Source organism: Achroia grisella, unplaced genomic scaffold (assembly GCF_030625045.1).
Source record: "Achroia grisella isolate CSIRO2021 unplaced genomic scaffold, CSIRO_AGI_Agris_v1 utg460, whole genome shotgun sequence".
Taxonomy (NCBI): domain Eukaryota; kingdom Metazoa; phylum Arthropoda; class Insecta; order Lepidoptera; family Pyralidae; genus Achroia; species Achroia grisella.
Genome location: NW_026712870.1, coordinates 1,107,951 through 1,127,294, shown reverse-complemented (window position 1 = coordinate 1,127,294; position 19,344 = coordinate 1,107,951). Strand labels below are relative to the sequence as shown.

The 19,344-nt window shown below is 33.6% G+C and overlaps 1 protein-coding gene and 1 non-coding gene across 2 annotated transcripts in view; both read left to right on the top strand.

Annotated features, from left to right (window-relative positions):
- Positions 1–19,344, top strand: part of LOC131845205 (neurobeachin) — a 508,146-nt gene that overhangs the window by 274,332 nt on the left and 214,470 nt on the right. The gene's annotated exons all lie outside the window — the stretch shown is intronic.
- On the top strand, positions 780–852 carry Trnaa-agc (transfer RNA alanine (anticodon AGC)). The gene has a single exon. It is a non-coding gene; the product is annotated as a tRNA-Ala (tRNA).

Genomic DNA, 19,344 nt, shown 5'->3' with positions numbered 1-19,344 from the left:
AACTTTACACTCTATATTGAGAAGATAAAAATAGAATAGAATAGAATAGAAAATAATTTATTCAAATCAACTTAATTTAAGCACCTTTGAATGGTTATAACAAATTTTTATCTACCTCTCGTTCGGAAAGCTGTCTCATCGCTAGAAGAATGAGCAAGAAACTTATGTGTTGCTCTTTTAAATAATCCTTGTAAGTTACATTACATTTACAAGTCGAAACGTGTGAATACAAACTACCAACCAGCACAAATTTTTTGGGTCAAATATAAATATACAATAAGCAGTCTAGTCCGTACAAGCAGCACTCGTTCACGAGTATGACGGATGAGCCAGCCATCACTGCGCTCGACTATATTTTTGGGAGCCCAATGACCCGGTCCACCACGTCGCCACATGTCTGGACATTTTAGTGTGCATATATCGCTCCAAAGAATATCCTTCAATTCTTGTCCCTGACGGGTCTAGGTAGCGAACTCTGAATAAGAGCGAGCACAATAGATCTATGTAGGTCGCAGTGCTACGGGTCCAAGCACCTGACAATAGCACACCCAATAAAAAACTAAAGGCTAAATTTGACTGATATATTACTAGTCGCTAAAATGGTATCACAATGTAATTGTTTCGACTTTAGACTTAAGTGAAAGGCGACCAAGGTGTGACGTCGACATATGACGTTTAAAATGTCATTGCTACATGCCAGGTGATATTATTCAATAAATTTATATCTGTACGTAAGCACTTTGTATTTTGTAATGTTATTTTTCGTTCGTACACTAACAGGGGGCGTAGCTCAGATGGTAGAGCGCTCGCTTAGCATGCGAGAGGTACCGGGATCGATACCCGGCGCCTCCAAATTATTTTTTTACGATAAGTTAATGATCTTTCAAGCTTGTTGAACGATAAAATACTAAATTTGTTTCGTATTGACAGATTAATTACAAAATAAAAGTTAGATAATAAAGCACAAATGTAGGTCGCAGTGCTAGAGATACAAGCACCTGACAATAGCCCAAATAACCAAAAGAAACTGCTAAACCACTGAGATCTGAGGTTATAGATTAATTACAAAATAAAAGTTAGATAATAAAGCACAAATGTAGGTCGCAGTGCTAGAGGTCCGAGCATCTGACATTAGTCCAAATAACCAAAAGAAACTGCTAAACCACTGAGATCTGAGGTTATCACATATGTTGCGTATGTGGTTGATCTCTATTTTAGAGTCTATTTTTACCATTTCAAACAGTCACGTGAGTTGTTATCGCCTCGGAACAATGGATGCCATATCATTTTTTTTTATTCCAACTATGCAGTTTCTACTCGCAGTTATGCCCTCGAAAAACTGCTCCGTATTTCGTTTATCCAACGTAGTTTTGTTGCTTTGTTGGTCTACCTACATACATATTTATAGCTCTACGTTTTAGGAGATAAATCTTTTTTAATATATAAAAAAATCGTGTCGAGTTGTTTGTCCGTAATGGAAATAAACTACTAAACCGATTTTTATGACATTTTATATGTATACTCAGTAGGTCTAAGAATCGGCTTTTATCTATTTTTAAAACCACTTAGAGACTAGACTACCCCAAAAAAATAATTATTTCTTTAACATATTTCTTTTTATTCTTTGGCTTTAAAAATACATACAAGCCTCTACTTATCCCAAAAAAAAAATCATAAATTTTTTGACATATTTTTTTTACACTACTAATACATACAACCATAAATGTTCACCCGTCTTCCATCAATACCTATGTACATAAGTATGATAAAGTGGCTTTATTACTAACAGAGTAACAGTTTTACATGGCAATATCCATATATGAAATAATATATAATAACCTTAAAAAAAAAAGATCTTATTAAAAAACTGATAACGCCCTTGCAAGTCCCTTGGTGTTGCGGGTGCTCATAATCGCGGTAATCACTTATTACCAGATGAGCTGCAAGCTCGTTTGTCTCCTATACTATAAAAAACAATAGTGTGTTTTAAAACATAAATTTCAGGATGAATACTGACTGCAAAGCTGTCACTCTGTCTTTGTTTGTACATGCTTATTATTATTTTCCTTTATAAGTATAAGATGAGCCAAAAGCTCGTTTGTCTCCTATGCTATAAAAAAATAGTGTGTTTTAAAAAATAAATTTCAGAATGGAAACTGACTGAAAAGCTGTCACTCTGTTATTGTTTGGACATCCTCAGTGATTGTACATATGTTATTTGCCTTTAGAAGTTCAGCAATGCAACAATTGTATGCACTACGAGCACACCGGTTGGTCGAGATCTGTTTGCTGAATTTTGGTGTTTCTATTATATTAATTACAAAGGCACTTTGTAAATTGTATATGTTAAATTATGGTATTTGTTTAGGTTGTGGGCGATGGTATGAATGGACTGTATGCGTGATATGAATGAAATAATGGAAATAAAATAGAAATAAATAGAAATAGAAAGAATGGCTAGGAAATGGTACATACTTATAATGAAGGTACAAACAGTAGCAAGGCAAAAGTGACAATAAATAATATATGACAATTCTATAAAGAAAATACATTTAAAATTGATAGAAAAATCTTATATATAAAATTCTCGTGTCACAATGTAGAGATACCATATTCCTCCATATTTTATATGCATATTCAGTAGGTCTGAGAATCTAATTTAGAAAATCTATTTTAGATACCCCTAAGACAACATGATAAGGGTTGTTCACCCCTAACATTTAGTTTGTATTTTTTGGACTATTTATTTTTCATTCCCAAATTTTCACCCTACTACCATCAACCCCTATTTTTTAATTTATAGGGCAAAACAACGTTTGCGGAGTCAGCTAGTATCTTATATATAAAATTCTCGTGTCACAGTTTTCGTTCCCATACTCCTCCGAAACGGCTTGACCGATTCTCATGAAATTTTGTGAGCGTATTGAGTAGGTCTGAGAATCGGCCAACATCTATTTTTCATCCTCCTAAATGTTAGGGGTAGTCCACCCCTAAATTTTTGTTTTTATTGTTTAGACAAAATTTTTAGTCTATTTTTTTATGAAACAACATACAAAAATACATACAATCCTAAATTTTCACCCTTCCAGCATCAACCCCTAGTTTTTAATAGCGATTTTAATTTATAGGGCAAAACAACGTTTACGGGATCAGCTAGTATATTTGTGCGAACTCAGCTAGAGTCGGCAATTCTTACATAAATTTATAGGTACCTAACTAATTCACATATTTGGGTTGTAATCGGGTACTAGGAAATCAGCTGAGGGGTGGAGATTGTCTAATATCGCAGTGGCACGTCGGGAACCCTCGTCACGCAGCATGGCGTCGCACGCGATATCCCATTACATCTTTCAGATTCCAGGACAAATCTCAGCAAAAAAACTACGAGGACAGTTCTGTTGAATGTTGCTGAAAATATCCGCGGAACTGTTTCACACTTATGTACATCGTGCCACTCGCCCGCGGGTTTTCTTTATGACACCCCTGGTACTCGTTGTAGATGCTGTTTAGACACTGAATAACTTTTCACGATCCGTACTGACTGTATTTTGTTCTGTAGCAAAGGAAATCCATGAATATTCATGTACACAATAAAAATTATTACGAATAGTTTTCCCCAATACAAAATCAAATTCATATTCAAAAATCATTTATTCATGAAGGACTTATTGACCGTTTATTAACGTCAATTTTTTACATTATAATTTCAATTTTTCCCCTACTGTCCAGTTCAGTATACGGATACAATTAAGAAGAACTGGCAAGAAACTCAGTTCAATTGAATATATTATTTTATTTTCTTAAATTTCCGATTAGTAAATCGAAGCCTATTTTATTCTACACCTGCAAGTCCTATCTTTAATTATTGGGATCTACTAACAAAATAAACACTTAAAAATTACAAAGCAACTTACTTAACGGCTGAAGTCAGCAATATAAAGTTAGTTATATTGCTGACTTCAGCAGTTAAGTAATTTGCTAATAATTCTTTACTTGCTTTGTAACTTCTCAGTTTTGACTGAGGTCAATGTGCGAAGTTTCTATTCTATTTCATGGCGCCATCTTTATGAAAATTTATTTCTTAAAACTTTAATGCACGGATACACAAATAAAGGTACACATAGCGGACTTACTCGTAACACCTAGAGGCATTTTCTCCCAGTCAACCATAGTGCAAACAGAGATTCATGTGGGCGGTGCATTATGATTAACATATCATAGATAGAGAGATACAATTTTTATTCACGTTAAAGGCACACACACACAAAACACTGTATTTTTTTTATACCACTTAGGTGGCAAACAAGCATACGGCCCATCTGATAGTAAACAGTTAACAGAGAATTTGGGATCATCGACAATTCTCATAGCACGTCTTTGAACTGAGTCAAAAGGACCGAGCTGGTATCCAGGTGCTCCTGCCCAAAGATGAGAGCAGTACTCCATGTGCGGCCGAACTTGCGACTTATACAAGAGAAGTCTCTGGTCCGCAGTGAAGTACCGCCTCGCTCGTATAATAAATACAAATATAAAAACAGATATACAATTATATTAGCCAAGTCAAGCAAAATACAATACACAACAAATATATAGATAAAATAAAATGCAATACAGTTAACAACAAAAAAAACTGTATGAACAGTTTTTTTACACACACCAAAATAACATTTTTTACAATTTTTGTCTATATATCTGTTTGTACCGGCTAATCCCTGAAATGGCTGGACCGATTTTGACGGGACTTATTGGCAGATAGCTGATGTAATAAGGAGTGACTTAGGCACCTTATATTTTAGAAAAATGCGAATGTAGTCGCGGGACTAGCTAGTAACTTAATAATTGTGTAATAATAGTGGCTCCAAATGGTTCGTGTAAAACTACACACACCGTGCTGCTCGCCAGTTCTCTTACTTGAACACGCTCTCGTGTGTCTAGATATATATACATACATACCAATACATACAATATATATACAAATCAACAATGAAAGTCAGATTCCTGAAGGAGGAAGGCATAGAAGAATTAGTATTGAAATTTGGGATAAAATTGGCCAAATCATGATGGTCTTACCGCCACCAATTACCAGGGACACAGGAAAAATAAGGCGGTAAACGCGAGCCACATTTAATAAATTGGTGTCGTCATCGGTGAAGTGAGAAGATGGAGGCCCGCACAGATTCCTCTCGTCTACCCAGGACCAATATGACGACTGTAATAAAAACGTTGTAAACATTCCCCCGGCAGGATCGAAATGAAAAAGAAGCCGCTCGTAAACTGTGGACTTATTAATTTAAACATCGTAAAATAAAAACGTTCTATTCCGCCGTTTATTAATACGAGTAATCAGGGCGGCGTTCCTTCAACAAAAACGTCGCGTAATAGAAATAGAAATAGAAATAGAAAATCATTTATTCAAATAAACTTAATTTAAGCACTTTTGAATAGTCATAACAATTTGTTTTTTATCTACCACTCGTTCGGAAAGCTGTCTCATCACAAGAAGAACGAGCAAGAAACTTGTGTGTTGCTCTTTTAAATAATCCTTGTAAGTTTACATTTACAAGTTGAAACGTGTGAATACAAACTACCAACAAGCACTAATTTTTTGGGTCAAATATAATCATGCAATAAGATTAAATCAGTCGTAGTGATAAGAGCAGAAATAAATCCCGCTTCAATACGTAATCTCCTCGAACGGACCGTTAAAGCACCTCCCAAGTATTCATGCTATCCGGAACTTCCACGGAAAAATATAAATAGCATAAATATATCTATACGCAAAGTTTTCCAGTTCCTTATTATTTCGTTCATTTTCTGAAACTCCTGAAGTATCTAGCGACGTGATTGACCGGGTCATTGGTCTCCCTAAAATATGGTCGAGCGCAGTGATGGCTGGCTCATCCGATATACTCGTGAACGAGTGCTGCTTGTACGGACTGGTCTGTAATAACTATATAACTATATATGGTAAGTTGTACTATGAACTTATTGATAAAAGATCTACTCACCTGTGCATGGAAAAATATATTATAGTCGAGGTTTATATAGCATCTCTAAAATCACTTAAAAACGATATGTAGGGATGTATAGGATACTTTCCTATTTTCTATTGCCGGTAACCCATTTCGGTTTTATTATGTTTCCAATGGCGCATTGCCCGCTGGCACTCCGCCTTCGATCGTATGTAGTTTCCTACAATATTATCTGGTCTTTTTAAATATATTTATTCTATAATTCTTTAAACATACAATCACTACTAAATTGTAATGATGTTTTTATATTTTGGTTACAATATTTTAGTTATAGTCACTGAACTTGAAATCATAATTTTAAGAGAATCGTCAGGAAAGTGCCTGTTTTATATACAACTAGCTACATGCCCCGGCTTCGTACGTTGAGGTATATATATATATATATATATATATATATATATATATATATATATATATATATATATATATATATATATATATATATATATATATAAGTAATAACATGATATTATATATATAAACCTCCTCTTGAATCACTTCTAATGATCTTTTATATTTTGGTTACAATATTAGTTATATCCTGAACTTGAAATCATAATTTTTTGAGAATCGTAGTTTTAGAGAATTAAGCATATATAGGGACAGCCGGCGACTTTGTTTTATACTATGTAATGATTATAAAGGAGCACATGCTAGTTGCTAATATATGTTCAAAGTCAATTGGAACCCATACTTTTTAAATATACTGTAAATGATTATATAAAAAACTTAATTATACCTTAAAAAAAAAATTTTGTAACAAAAAAAACCCATTTTGTAACACACACACATTTCTGGAAGCGTTATTTTCTTGTTCCACAAAAAGTCAATTGGAACCCATACTTTTTCAATATACTGTAAATGATTATATAAAAAACTTAATTATACCTTAAAAAAAAAATTTTGTAACACACATTTCTGGAAGCGTTATTTTCTTATTTTTCCACAAAAAGTCAATTGGAACCCATACTTTTTAAATATACTGTTTATATAAAAAACTTTATTATACCTTTTTGTAACACACATTTCTGGAAGCGTTATTTTCTTGTTCCTTATACGATTTTTTATTATTTTTTTACCATTCCTAATTGTTTTTTTCTATTTTCAGGTAAGTTACGAGCAAGTTGGCGATTTATTCGTAAGTAAGTGACAACCGAAAAAATTGGCACAGCAAAGAAAATGTGCAACAATAGTACCAGAGCAGCATAAAGAGAAAGATTGCACGTTTGCAATTTCGTAGAGGCCGCGCCACCCCGCGCGGAGGGTCCGCCCATGAACGACCTAACCCCAACGTGTGCTCCCGTAATGTCCCCGTGATTGAGTCGCCGTATCTTCGCCGCTTCGGCTCCCCTAGTATATTGTGTTAAGTTTGTCAGGCGCGTCCTAACGATACCCCATTTTCAATTTTGGATGCTGTGTGGGTTTTGACTTATTATTTTTATTATACGATAGAAATGTTTCATATCATTTCAAAATGATCATATTTTCAATCATCTAAATAAAATTGGAGTGTCTGTTTGTAATATTGAAATAACCATTTGTTACTACATGCATACGAATATAAAATACGGTACATACACCAAAACAACATTTATTACAAAGTTTGTCTGTCTGTCCATTTGTTCCGGCTAGTCTCTGAAACGGCTGGACCGATTTTGACGGTACTTTTATTGGCAAGTAGCTGATGTAATAATGAGTAACTTAGGCTACTTTTATTTTAGAAAAATGAATTTAAATTCCACGCGGACGAGGTCGCCGGTACAGTATCAATAATACAGAGCGAGTGCCGATTATTTCAAAAACTACTCAATATTGATATACAGACTTGTATAGAAAATACAATAAACAAAACTTACCTAGTATATTTCCTTAGTATATTCGATGAAAATCGTTAATAGAAAGTGATTCCGGTTATGTGTCCCTTGAAACGTGAACTCCTTTCAGGATCACCTTCGAGATAGTGTTCTTTTATTTTCTCTTAAATGCATTTTACTGGTCCATTTTAGATATGTATCGAGCGGAATAGAAACGCTTTTGTTGGTAACAAAAAAATGGTGAATAAATAAATAAATAACCCTGAACAATGAACACATCGCCATCCAAACCCACGGTAAGCAGAGCTTGTGTTATGGGTACTAGACTCTTATATAAATATTTAGATATATTTTTTTCGTTAATACATACATAATACACATAGAAAACAACCAGGTCGATAGAAAGATAGAAGCCGCGGGCAAAAGATAGTATAAAATAAAGTCGCTGTTGCTGTCTGTCCATCCTACGTATGTATATACATCTTTAAAACTACGCAACGGATTTTAAAGCGATTTTTTTTAATAGATAGTGTTTATATGTATAATATATATACACCCGTGCAAAGCTGGGGCGAGTAGCTAGTATAAAATACAATATTATTTTGTGTAATAAATTTGAAGCCACGACATGTCGCTCCGCAACCGTCCAGATAAATTTTAACACTCGACCCATAAAACCGGAAAAAATTCGGACAAATCTTATCTAAAAGGCAGATGGTGTAATTACCTGTCAAACAAGGCCCAGACAAATAATCCACGAGATAACCGTATTACGTTTTATAGCAATTTTCATTATAATTTATTACAATTTTGCTGATGTTATCGCGTTCTCACTGACTTCTCCGTCTACTTAGTTATTTTGATGTGTTATCTATACATATAAATAACATTGGAGTGTTTGTTTGTAATATTGAAATAAAAGTTTTAACATACATACGAATATAAACACGATATATACACTAAAATAACATTTTTTACAATTTCTGTCTGTCTGTCTGTTTGTTCTGGCTAATATCCGAAATGGCTGGACTGATGATGATTTTGACGGGACTTTTTGGCAGGTAGCTGATGTAATATATAATAGTAAGGAGTAACTTAGAATACTTTTATTTTTAAAAAATTCTTTAGAAAAATAAAGTTAAATTCCACGCGGACGAAGTCGCGGGAACAGCTAGTAATTAATGCAAAAGTTCGTTCAATACTTGGAATAGACCTAGAATTGTCTATACTAATATTATAAAACTGAAGAGTGTATTTGTTGAACGTGCTAATCTCAAGAACTACTGGTTCTAATTGTAAAAAAAATTTCTTGTTCGATAGTCCATTTGTCGAGGAAGGCTTTAAGCTATAAACATTACTACGACCAATAGGAGTGGAGCTGCAATGAAAGATATTACAAAAGGTTGGGAAATGATACGTAGACGAAGTTAGAAAGAAAGAAAGAAAGAAAAACATTTATTGTCAACCATTTTTACATATACATATATACATACATACATACACACTTAGAACAATTACAATAATAATTTATCTTATATTATTTCTAAATATGGTTGGCAACATGGCTGACACTCAGCATATGCCGTGACAGCTAACTGTCACGGCGCTGGTATTCTGTGCCTGCCATTAGTGACAACACGTACAGCTCGATATCAGTTTTTTGAGCTTTGACATCTGTCAGATGTCATTATTGTTACTGACAGCAAAGTTTTAAAAGTTACGCGAGACTAGCTGGCTAAGAAGACTAGTGGTAGGAGAATAAAAGAGGTACGTTGCATTATCTATGAGTACAGGTAGGGGTGGTGCCGTATGAAATACGTGGGGTAATATATTCGCGAAGTATGTCGTATTACAAACACGGTGCATAGTAAATATTTCTGGTAAGCGTGTCCGTGACAGCCAAGAATATTTCTCCAAATAATACGGAACGCATAAATTTCTCATGTAATTGAAAAAAGATATATCAAGGTTCGTAAGCGAATGTTGATTTACGGAAAGAGCATTTGGTATTTCAAAGCGCTGAAGCGAGTTCTCCATAGTTTGCGGTAATGAAATTGCTGAATCAGATAGCAGTCAAGAAAATACTGTTTTTAAGAGAATGAGTGAAGTATATGATTGACGGTAGAGAAAGTGCTAGATAGACGTCAGTCAACTAAAACACCAAATAGTTAACGTACTGAAAAGGACCAAATTAAAGATTTTTGTACACGATGGAATTGTATAAATTGGTCAACAAATAGAGGCATCAAAAGCAAAGAAATAAACTACAGTCGAATTGAAATTCAAAGTAAATAATCATTTATTCATGTAGGATATTTTAGCCGCTTATGAACATCGAATTTTTTACATTATAATATAATTTTTTCCCTACCGTCCAGCTCAGTATATAGATCCAATTGAGAAGAACTGGCAAGAAACTTAATTGAATTACTTTTTTTTTAAAAGCCAGTTTATTTACAATGTATATTTATATAGGTGTCTGTGTCTAACATTAAATGAAAATGCAATGCATGAACAACTATTGCCAAGCACGCTCGTCATTCAAGTAATTGTTTAGTGAGTAATAGATATATATATTGTTATTAGTCTCTAAAATTAAAACGATATATATAAAAGCAATTTTACAGTTCTCATAAATATTAAAGCGTGCAAATGAGATAGGAGGCAATTTCTAAATTACTGCATTGCATAATATTTGTGCGTTGTACCGAGGTGAGGAGCGACCTCGTTCCATTAGATGTCCAACTGTTTCCACCTCATTTACATTCTTTATTCTATTTGCCGGTAACTTAACTGCTGTCTCTGTTTTTAGGGATGAACATTTTTCTTTGTCACTTATAATTTGGAATTTAGTAGTACGAGATCAAATAACGAAATAATTATGTAGTCATAATAATTTAGTTACATGGTTTATATTTATCATTTTAACATTATTACTATACATATGCTTGGGAATAAAATTGTAGGTGACGGTAAAAAGTATTTTACACTAGTTGACCCGCGCAACTTCGTTTACATCACAATTACAGGTCCAGTTCTATTGGTCGTAGCATAATGTTGTAACTTATGCCAGTCACAAATAACTTGACTTTCTATTGGCAAAAGGATATTCAAATTCGGTTCAGTAGATTCTGGGATTACTCAGTACTATCTTAAATCTTTATCATTTAATATTAGTATAGATTAAATCTGTGCGAAGTAACACTGTAAAAAATGAATGAAATGAAATGAAAATTTGCGAAATATTGGTACAGATATAAATTGGTACGCAAAAAATAACTAATCTGCAATAGTTAATATAAGAGGCATCCAAATTATAAAAAATATTCATTATTGAACAATATTCTTGAACACTGTGTAAAATTTAAACAATAAATAAATAATAAAGAAAGAACTGTTAACTTTTACTCTTCGGCAATATCAGGCACCCATCTCAACATTGATACATTCGAAGAAATAACCAAAACAGCCCCAACAACTTATATCAAAGATGACCTTTTAAATTATATTTTGAAAGTTGCCCAAACTTAATCAAACAACATTCGTTTTTAGTGTTCTGAATCGAAACGGTAAGATGGAACCCTTTTGTAGGGTCTGTCTGTCGTTCTGTCAGCTTACTACTTCAGAAGTTTGCAGTCGTAAATACTGAACTATAGCCGGCCAGTCAAACTTAATTCGTAATCTCTTTAGTGAGTTAAAGTTTGTCCATCCATTTCGAATAAACGAATTCACAGAACGACCCAATGCTTTAATTCGATCAATGGCGTCCCGAAGCAGCTTGGGTTGTACCTTTATCTAACGAAACATTTCTCATTGCTATTGCTTCATTGCTTGCATAGTAAATGATTTTAAATCTACCTTCTTTATCTATACGTGCAATATTTGTTATTTTATTTTAAATATCGTTAGAATAGTAGAACGATATGATGGCTATGGCTGAATAGATGGACCTAATATTGAATATTGTTAAAACCTATAAGCACTGTATTCTGAAAATAAATGTTCTGATTTCAAATGTGATCGTTGTGAGAGTTTTCTGTGTATATTATTAAAATAAACATATAGTAATGATAATAATAACCCAAGTCAATTCACACGGCGCCACCTAATCCCAAGATAGGCAGAGCTTGTATTTTGTATAGTACCCAAGAGATAGTTCACTAAATACCTAATTTTTGATAAAGGTCGTTACTGTATCTTTATTATTATTTTATCATAACATACTTGTATCTTATCTCTACAAAGTCCTTTGCTTACATTGTCTTTAAATTATTTTATAAAAATACTGTAATATATATCTTATATATACAATTCTCGTGTCATAATGTTAGTTACCATACTCCTCGGAAACGGCTTGACCGATTTTTATGAATTTTACGAGCATAGTCAGTAGGTCTGAGAATCGGCTACTATCTATGTATCGTACCCTTATTTGATAGGGATTGTCCACCCCTAACATTTTTTTTTATTTTTGTATAAAATTTTTTGAATATGACGCTAAAAATGTATGTAGTGATAGAAGAGTTAAAATTTAGACCTATGTTTTAACAGCGGTTTTAATTTATATGTCTAAAACAACGTTTGCCGGTACACCTAGTATGTAGTATTTATAATGTAAATTTCATACTCTCAGAGCAGCATACGAATATGCTTTTTTTTATGTTTGTCCGTCCACCAAACAGGAGTTGGTATGAAATTGGACGCATTCTGTTCCGTGAAGTTTTAATATCTGGTTAATTAGAAAATTTGCATTTTTTTATTTTTAATTAACCCCTTTACCAGGGCCTCAGAACTTTGATGGAAGTTCGCGATTTCCGGTCCCGCCGGAGTCAGATTAATTTGGTTAGATCCACTACAGTCCTGCTTCAGAAGGTACCTGTCGCTTTCCTTCGTAAAGCTCTATAAATCTATAGGAAATCTCTATGTGGAGTGTAAGATTGTGATTTGTGGTATCGTATTTTTTTTTTATTTACTCATTTATTTCGGATATGTATCTATATTGTGTTAGTAAACAGCTTATAAACTATGTTAGTAAATTACAATTTTATTCATTCAATTCATATATTTATGCCTATTTCCACGCCCAGAAGTATTGGGTCCGCAGCAGTGCAGCGATATCCAGTGTCTCTAGAGCGGACAATCCTACATATTTGATATGGTGTTTAGGAGGCTGTTTGCGCTCCCCCGAATTCTACACATCAGTGATGCAGTTCTATTTCGCATTATGGCTTCAAAACCATCTATCCGCGCTGCTGCAAACATCTCTGATGCGCTACAGAACCGAGGTAGCCAAACAACATCCTAAACCAATTATTAACCTTAAAATATGGTCGAGCGCAGTGATGGCTGGCTCATCCGTCATATTCGTGAACGGGTGCTGCTTGTAGAGGCTGGTCTGCTCTAATCACTATGACTGATTTCCTCTTATTAATTGTTTAACCAGTTGGTTTTATTCAATATTTTTTCTATTTGAGTATTTAATTGAATGAGTGCTAACTGATAGTTTGTATTCACAGACTTAAACTTAAAAATGTAAAGTAATAATAAAATCATTTAAAAGAGCAACACGCAAGTTTCTTGCTCGTTCTTCTTGTGATGAGACAGCTTTACCGCTTATTTACGTCAAATTCTTACATTATATTTTTGTTCCCCTACCGTCTAGTTCGGTATATAGATCCAATTGACAAGAACTGGCAAGAAACTCAATTTACTTACTTTTTTTTAAAAAGCCAGTTTATTTACAATGTATAGGTATTTATATAGTTGTCTATGTCTAACGTTAAATGAAAATCCCGTGCATGAACAACTATTGCCATGCACGGTCGTCATTCAAGTAATCGTTTAGTGAGTAGGCTTTACTCAGTAAATATGATTTAACAGATGTTTTGAATTTATTGAAGTGTAATTATTATATCCTTTAGTATCTTATTGTAAATTTCTATACATAGATTGTTTTAATGAACCCCAGATCAGTATATTAGATTCCATTCCAAGTTATTATCATACAAAAGTAACTTTTATTTATCATGTATAGAGTGGAATAATCATATCCAGACATTATTTACATATTCAAAAAATATTTGAGAGCGCATCTAACTAACCGTGAAACTAAAAGAAATGCTACACAGAATTTCATTTCACATTCGTAGCGTGGCTCTTTGGAACTGAAATAACGAGCTCATAATTATAATGTCTATATTATGCTTTATGCGCTCCTAGTACCAGGGACATGACCGCGGCGTATTTTATACAGACAGTAAAATTCAAATTTAATTTAGCGAGGGTTGCACAGTCAAGTTAACAAGGACACAATGATGGTAGAAATGATATTGCAGTGTGTAAATATACTCCAGATTAATGTATGTTACCCTAATAATTTTATTTATCGACGACCTCGGTGGTCTAGTGGTCTAGCACACCGCTTTACATCCGATGGTCGCGGGTTCGATTCCTCGCACGGCACGAACATTTGTATTCATGAGTATGATTGTTTGTATCGGTCTGGGTATTTTCTATATATAATATGTATGTATTTAAGAAAAAAAATTAACTATGTATCTGTATCAGTTATCTAGTACCCATAACACAAGCTTTAGCTAGCTTAACTTGGGTCTAGATGGCGTAAATTGAGTTTTCTCTTAACTCCTGCTGATTCATGTTAACCTATTACTAAGATGTATGCTCATTTTTTTATACACAAAATATGTTATACTTCATATAACCTATTTGTGCAGTTTTTCTTTATACACAAAATATGTTGTACTTTCACATTAATTCTGTAGGCTCCCCAGTGTATCATAAATGCCGTAAAAATTCAAATATGATTTATCCCATGTTGTGGTTATGTTGAACACAAAAAAGTTTTGTAAAAGTAGAAGTAACAGGTGGTACCGATGTAACTATAGTACGGTTTGCTATTTTTTTTATCCCAGGACAATTCACACAGCGCCATCTAGTCCCAAGCTATGCGGAGCCTGTGATATAGGTATTATACAACTGATAGAATACTTATTTGTAAATACATATATAATATACATAGAAAACACCCAGACCGATACAAACAATCATGAATACAAATGTTTGTGCCGTGCGAGAAATCGAACCCGCGATCATCGGAAGTAAAACGGTTTGCTAAACCACAAGACCACCAAGTCGGTCTATTATACAATAGATTTCACCAAAGCGAGTGAAATCTATGGATATGATAGAATAAAAATGGGATTTCTCTATCATATTAAACCTATAGATTTAGTCAGACATAGGAAAAACGAGTTAAATGAGCCGTTGCGCTTGCATATTGCTCTGATGATGATGATGATGATATTGCTCTATTAAATATATTAACAAAATGATTTAAAAGATCAACACGCAAGTTTCTTGTTCATTCTTCTTGTTATGAGACAGCTTTCCAAATGAGCGGTAGATTGAAAAAAAATGTGATGACTATTCAGAAATGCTTCAATTTTATGATGTTTATGAAGATCATATCTGTAAGTGATCATTGACATTTACCAACGAGAGGAAGTTGTATAAAAAATAACTGTAAAATGTTGAGATATGACAGTAATATTTATATGTACGGAACCATAACACCGTAGGCAATTTTATCATTAGGTGAACTGCCAGTCCATTTAAAAAAATCATTAACCGGAGATAAATTTTACGAAATCTAACTTGCAGCATTATTAAACTTTTTTAATTTTGTTTAACAGGAAATTACAACCGCATTTACCTTTCGATTTTGTTATCTATACTATATTCTGTAAAAAATTGTAATGAAACCAAAATATATATTGAAATAATCAAATAAAATGTATAAGTAAAGCAACATGAAGGATTCAGTAGTCTACTGATTTGAAACACTGCTTTACTTCCGACGGTTGCAGGTTCGATTCCTCACACAGTACAAATACTTATATTCATAAGTATGATTATTTGTGTCGGTCTGGGTGTTTAATAAGTATATTATCTAGAAAATAATATCTAAATATTGATAACAATTGTCTAGTACCCATAATACAAGCTCAGCTTAGCTGGGACTAGATGGCGTTATTTGGAATCTCCTGGGATATTATTATTATTAATAATAATAATAATCTCAGGAAAATTTACACAGCGCCATCGAGACCCGAGTTAAGCTGGCTAAAGCTTGTGTTATAGGTACTAGATAACTGATACAAATACATAGATTTTTTTCTGTAAATACATACATATTATACATAGAAAACACCCAGACCGATACAAACAATCATACTCATGAATACAAATGTTTGTACCGTGCGAGGAATCGGACCCGCGATCATCGGATGTAAAGCGGTGTGCTAGACCGTTAGACCACCGAGATCGTCTAATTAGAAATAGAAATAGAAATAAACTTTATTCAAATAAACTCATTACAAGCACTTTTGAATAGTCATATTTTGATTCTACAACATTTATTAATATATTATTAGAAACTGTTTACTGATTTTTCTGTAGAACGTAAGTTTTTCAAGAAACCGAAATATTTTAGTCCGTATAAGATAAAATGACGTAAAAATTTATTTATTGTTACTTTATAATAAAATAGTAAAGGTAAAAAATATATCTTCAAATATAGAATGACAGTAAAAGCATCTTTTTCACATAAAGTTATGATTCTAAATCGTATGCCATTCAGCATGGCACTTAATACGTTCTTCCCTTGTATTTATAGGGAATAGTGCTTAGTGTGGGACTAGACGGCTATTTGCGAATGGTCCAGGGAATATCCCGGAACTATTAATTACAATTTATTTATTCACTTTTCCGTGGACCGAAAGTTCAAGAATATAAGAATTTTTGGTGGTACTTCCTTTGTAACTCTGGTAACCCTGTACGTTGAATCTAAATACACATAACTCAAAGGTGACTGACGTAGTGATCTATCAACACTCAGCCCAAACTACTGGACGGATCGGGCTGAAATTTGGCATGCAGGTAGATGTTATGACGTAGGCATCCGCTAAGAAAGGATTTTGATTAATTCTACCGCCAAGAGATAAAATAGGGGATGAAAGTTTGTATGAAACTTTGTCAATTTTAAACCGATCGGGCTGAGATTTTGAATGCATAAGGCTACTATGACGTAGGCATCCCCATAGAACGGTTTTTGATAAATTCCACCCCTAAGAGGACAAATTACCGCGAGCAAAGTCGCATGCATAAGGCTACTATGACGTAGGCATCCCCTAAGAAAGGATTTTGATAAATTCCACCCCTAAGAGAATAAATTAACGCGAGCGAAGGCTCAGGCAAAAGCTAGTATATTATAAAACTAATAAATATAAGAAATATTATACCTGTAAACAAAGATACGCAGCAAAATCATCCTTTTGGCTTAAAATAATGATTCTAATTCGAATGCCATTCAGCGTGGCGCTTAATCCGTTCTTCCCCTGTATTTATAGAGATTAGGAGTCTGTTCTAATCCAATTGTTTCAGTGGTGTGAAACATTAAAATTCAAGCCCATTGCGGTCATAAACGTGGAGCCATCCAAATGATCCCAACGAGCTCGTCGCCTGCTCTGCCATTATCGTTTATTTTACTACATGTGTGTCTGTATAGTAATTTATTAGGAATGGAAAATATGAGGGTGTTACAATATAATATTCCATAGTATAGTAATTCAAATTCAAACATTTATTTATTCATTTTGTACATTTCAGCCGTTTACGAACGTAATTTTTTTTATATTGTAATATTTTCGTTACCGTCCAGGCCAGTATATAGATCCAATTGAGAAACTGTCAGAAACTCAATTGAATTTTTTTTTTTAATGGCAGTATATTTACAATGTATATATATATAGGTGTGTATCCATCATTAAACGAACAACAACGACCTCGGTGGTCTAGCGGTCTAGCACACCGCTTTACGTCAGATGGTCGCGGGTTCGATTCCTCGCACGGCACAAACATTTGTATTCACGAGTATGATTGTTTGTATCGGTCTGGGTATTTTCTATGTATAATATGTATGTATTTACGAAAAAAAAATCTATGTATTTCTATCCGTTGTCTAGTACCCATAACGCAAGCTTTAGCTAGCTTATATTGGGTCTAGATGGCGCTGTGTGAATTGTCCTTAGATTATTATTAACTATTACCATGCACGGTCGTCATTCAAGTAGTCGTTTAGTGAGTATTAAAGCTTTGCTCAGTAAATATGATTTAACAGATGTTTTGAATTTATTTAAAGGTAATTCCAGTATATCTTTTGGTATCTTATTACCAACTATAGTCGACGATACTTATGTCCAAAACTCTCTGATTATATAAAGCAGTAATTTCACAAATTAAAATTAAATACAATAAATAAATAAGAGCCAACTGACAAAGACTGTTATCGGCAGTGTTGCCCGAGAGAAAAAAGGCAGTATTACTATATTAAAGCAGTATTACTACTTTTATTGTTCTAGGCAACTAACTATGATGTTTATGAAAGATAAACGATAATAATGTTTTTGTAGAAAGAACTTAAAAGTCATAGCGCGCCGACAATATTATCTGATTGCGCTAATAATGAGTCCATAGCGGTTTCTATGTTGATTATCGCTTGCCTCTTACTTGTTATTTTGTAATTATTTATTTAAAAAAAAACACCTTTCTTGTATTGTACTTTATTGAAGGATAATGTTATATTCTCTAAGTAGATGCATGTGATAGTAGAATTCAAGGAAAAGTAGGAAGGGTGACACTGTTGTAACAGTAAAAATCTAGATTTGATCATTTTCATGTTCTGTTATTTATAGTAGATGACAGAAGATTGCCTCTTAGACTTTCATACCTTCAATTTGTTATTTATAAAATTCAAAATTCAAAATATCGTTATTCATGTACGTCTATTACAGACTCTTATGATATGTCAAATCTACTGTCAGTTCGGAATGATTTCGAGATGAGAACTGACAAGAAACTCAGCTCGTATTCTTTTCAAATAAATATTGTACATCTTTACAATAGTACATTCATTTTTAAATTCAAATTTGGGTGAATAAACGAAACATATAACTATTTATTTTATACACAGACTGTTTACCCACAGATTAAATAATAAATATATTCAACATTCACTTGAATACAGCTAAGAGGACGGAAACTAAAAGCGCCAGATAAACCAACCATAGTATTTTATTCCTCGCGTTAGGAGGCCATTAATTTTACATCAAATCTTAAAGAGAATACTGGGTCGGTCGAGGCCAGCAGTAATCTCCGTAGATTGTCTCGCTTTTTGGCTTACAAGAATACAAGACACTACCAGAGATGATCCTGAAATATTTAAAACTTCACCGCATTGCGAGCGACGCGTGACGGCCACGAGACGGTAGCGGGACGTTGGCGGTAAGATGTCGTGTCGAGCGACGTGTGGTGCCTTCTGTGATGTGATAATAGAATTGTAAGCCCTCAAGATCTGGCAATGCTATTTAGTTAAAAAAATAAAATGATATAATCTTTATTACCCCCAAATTAATAAAGAC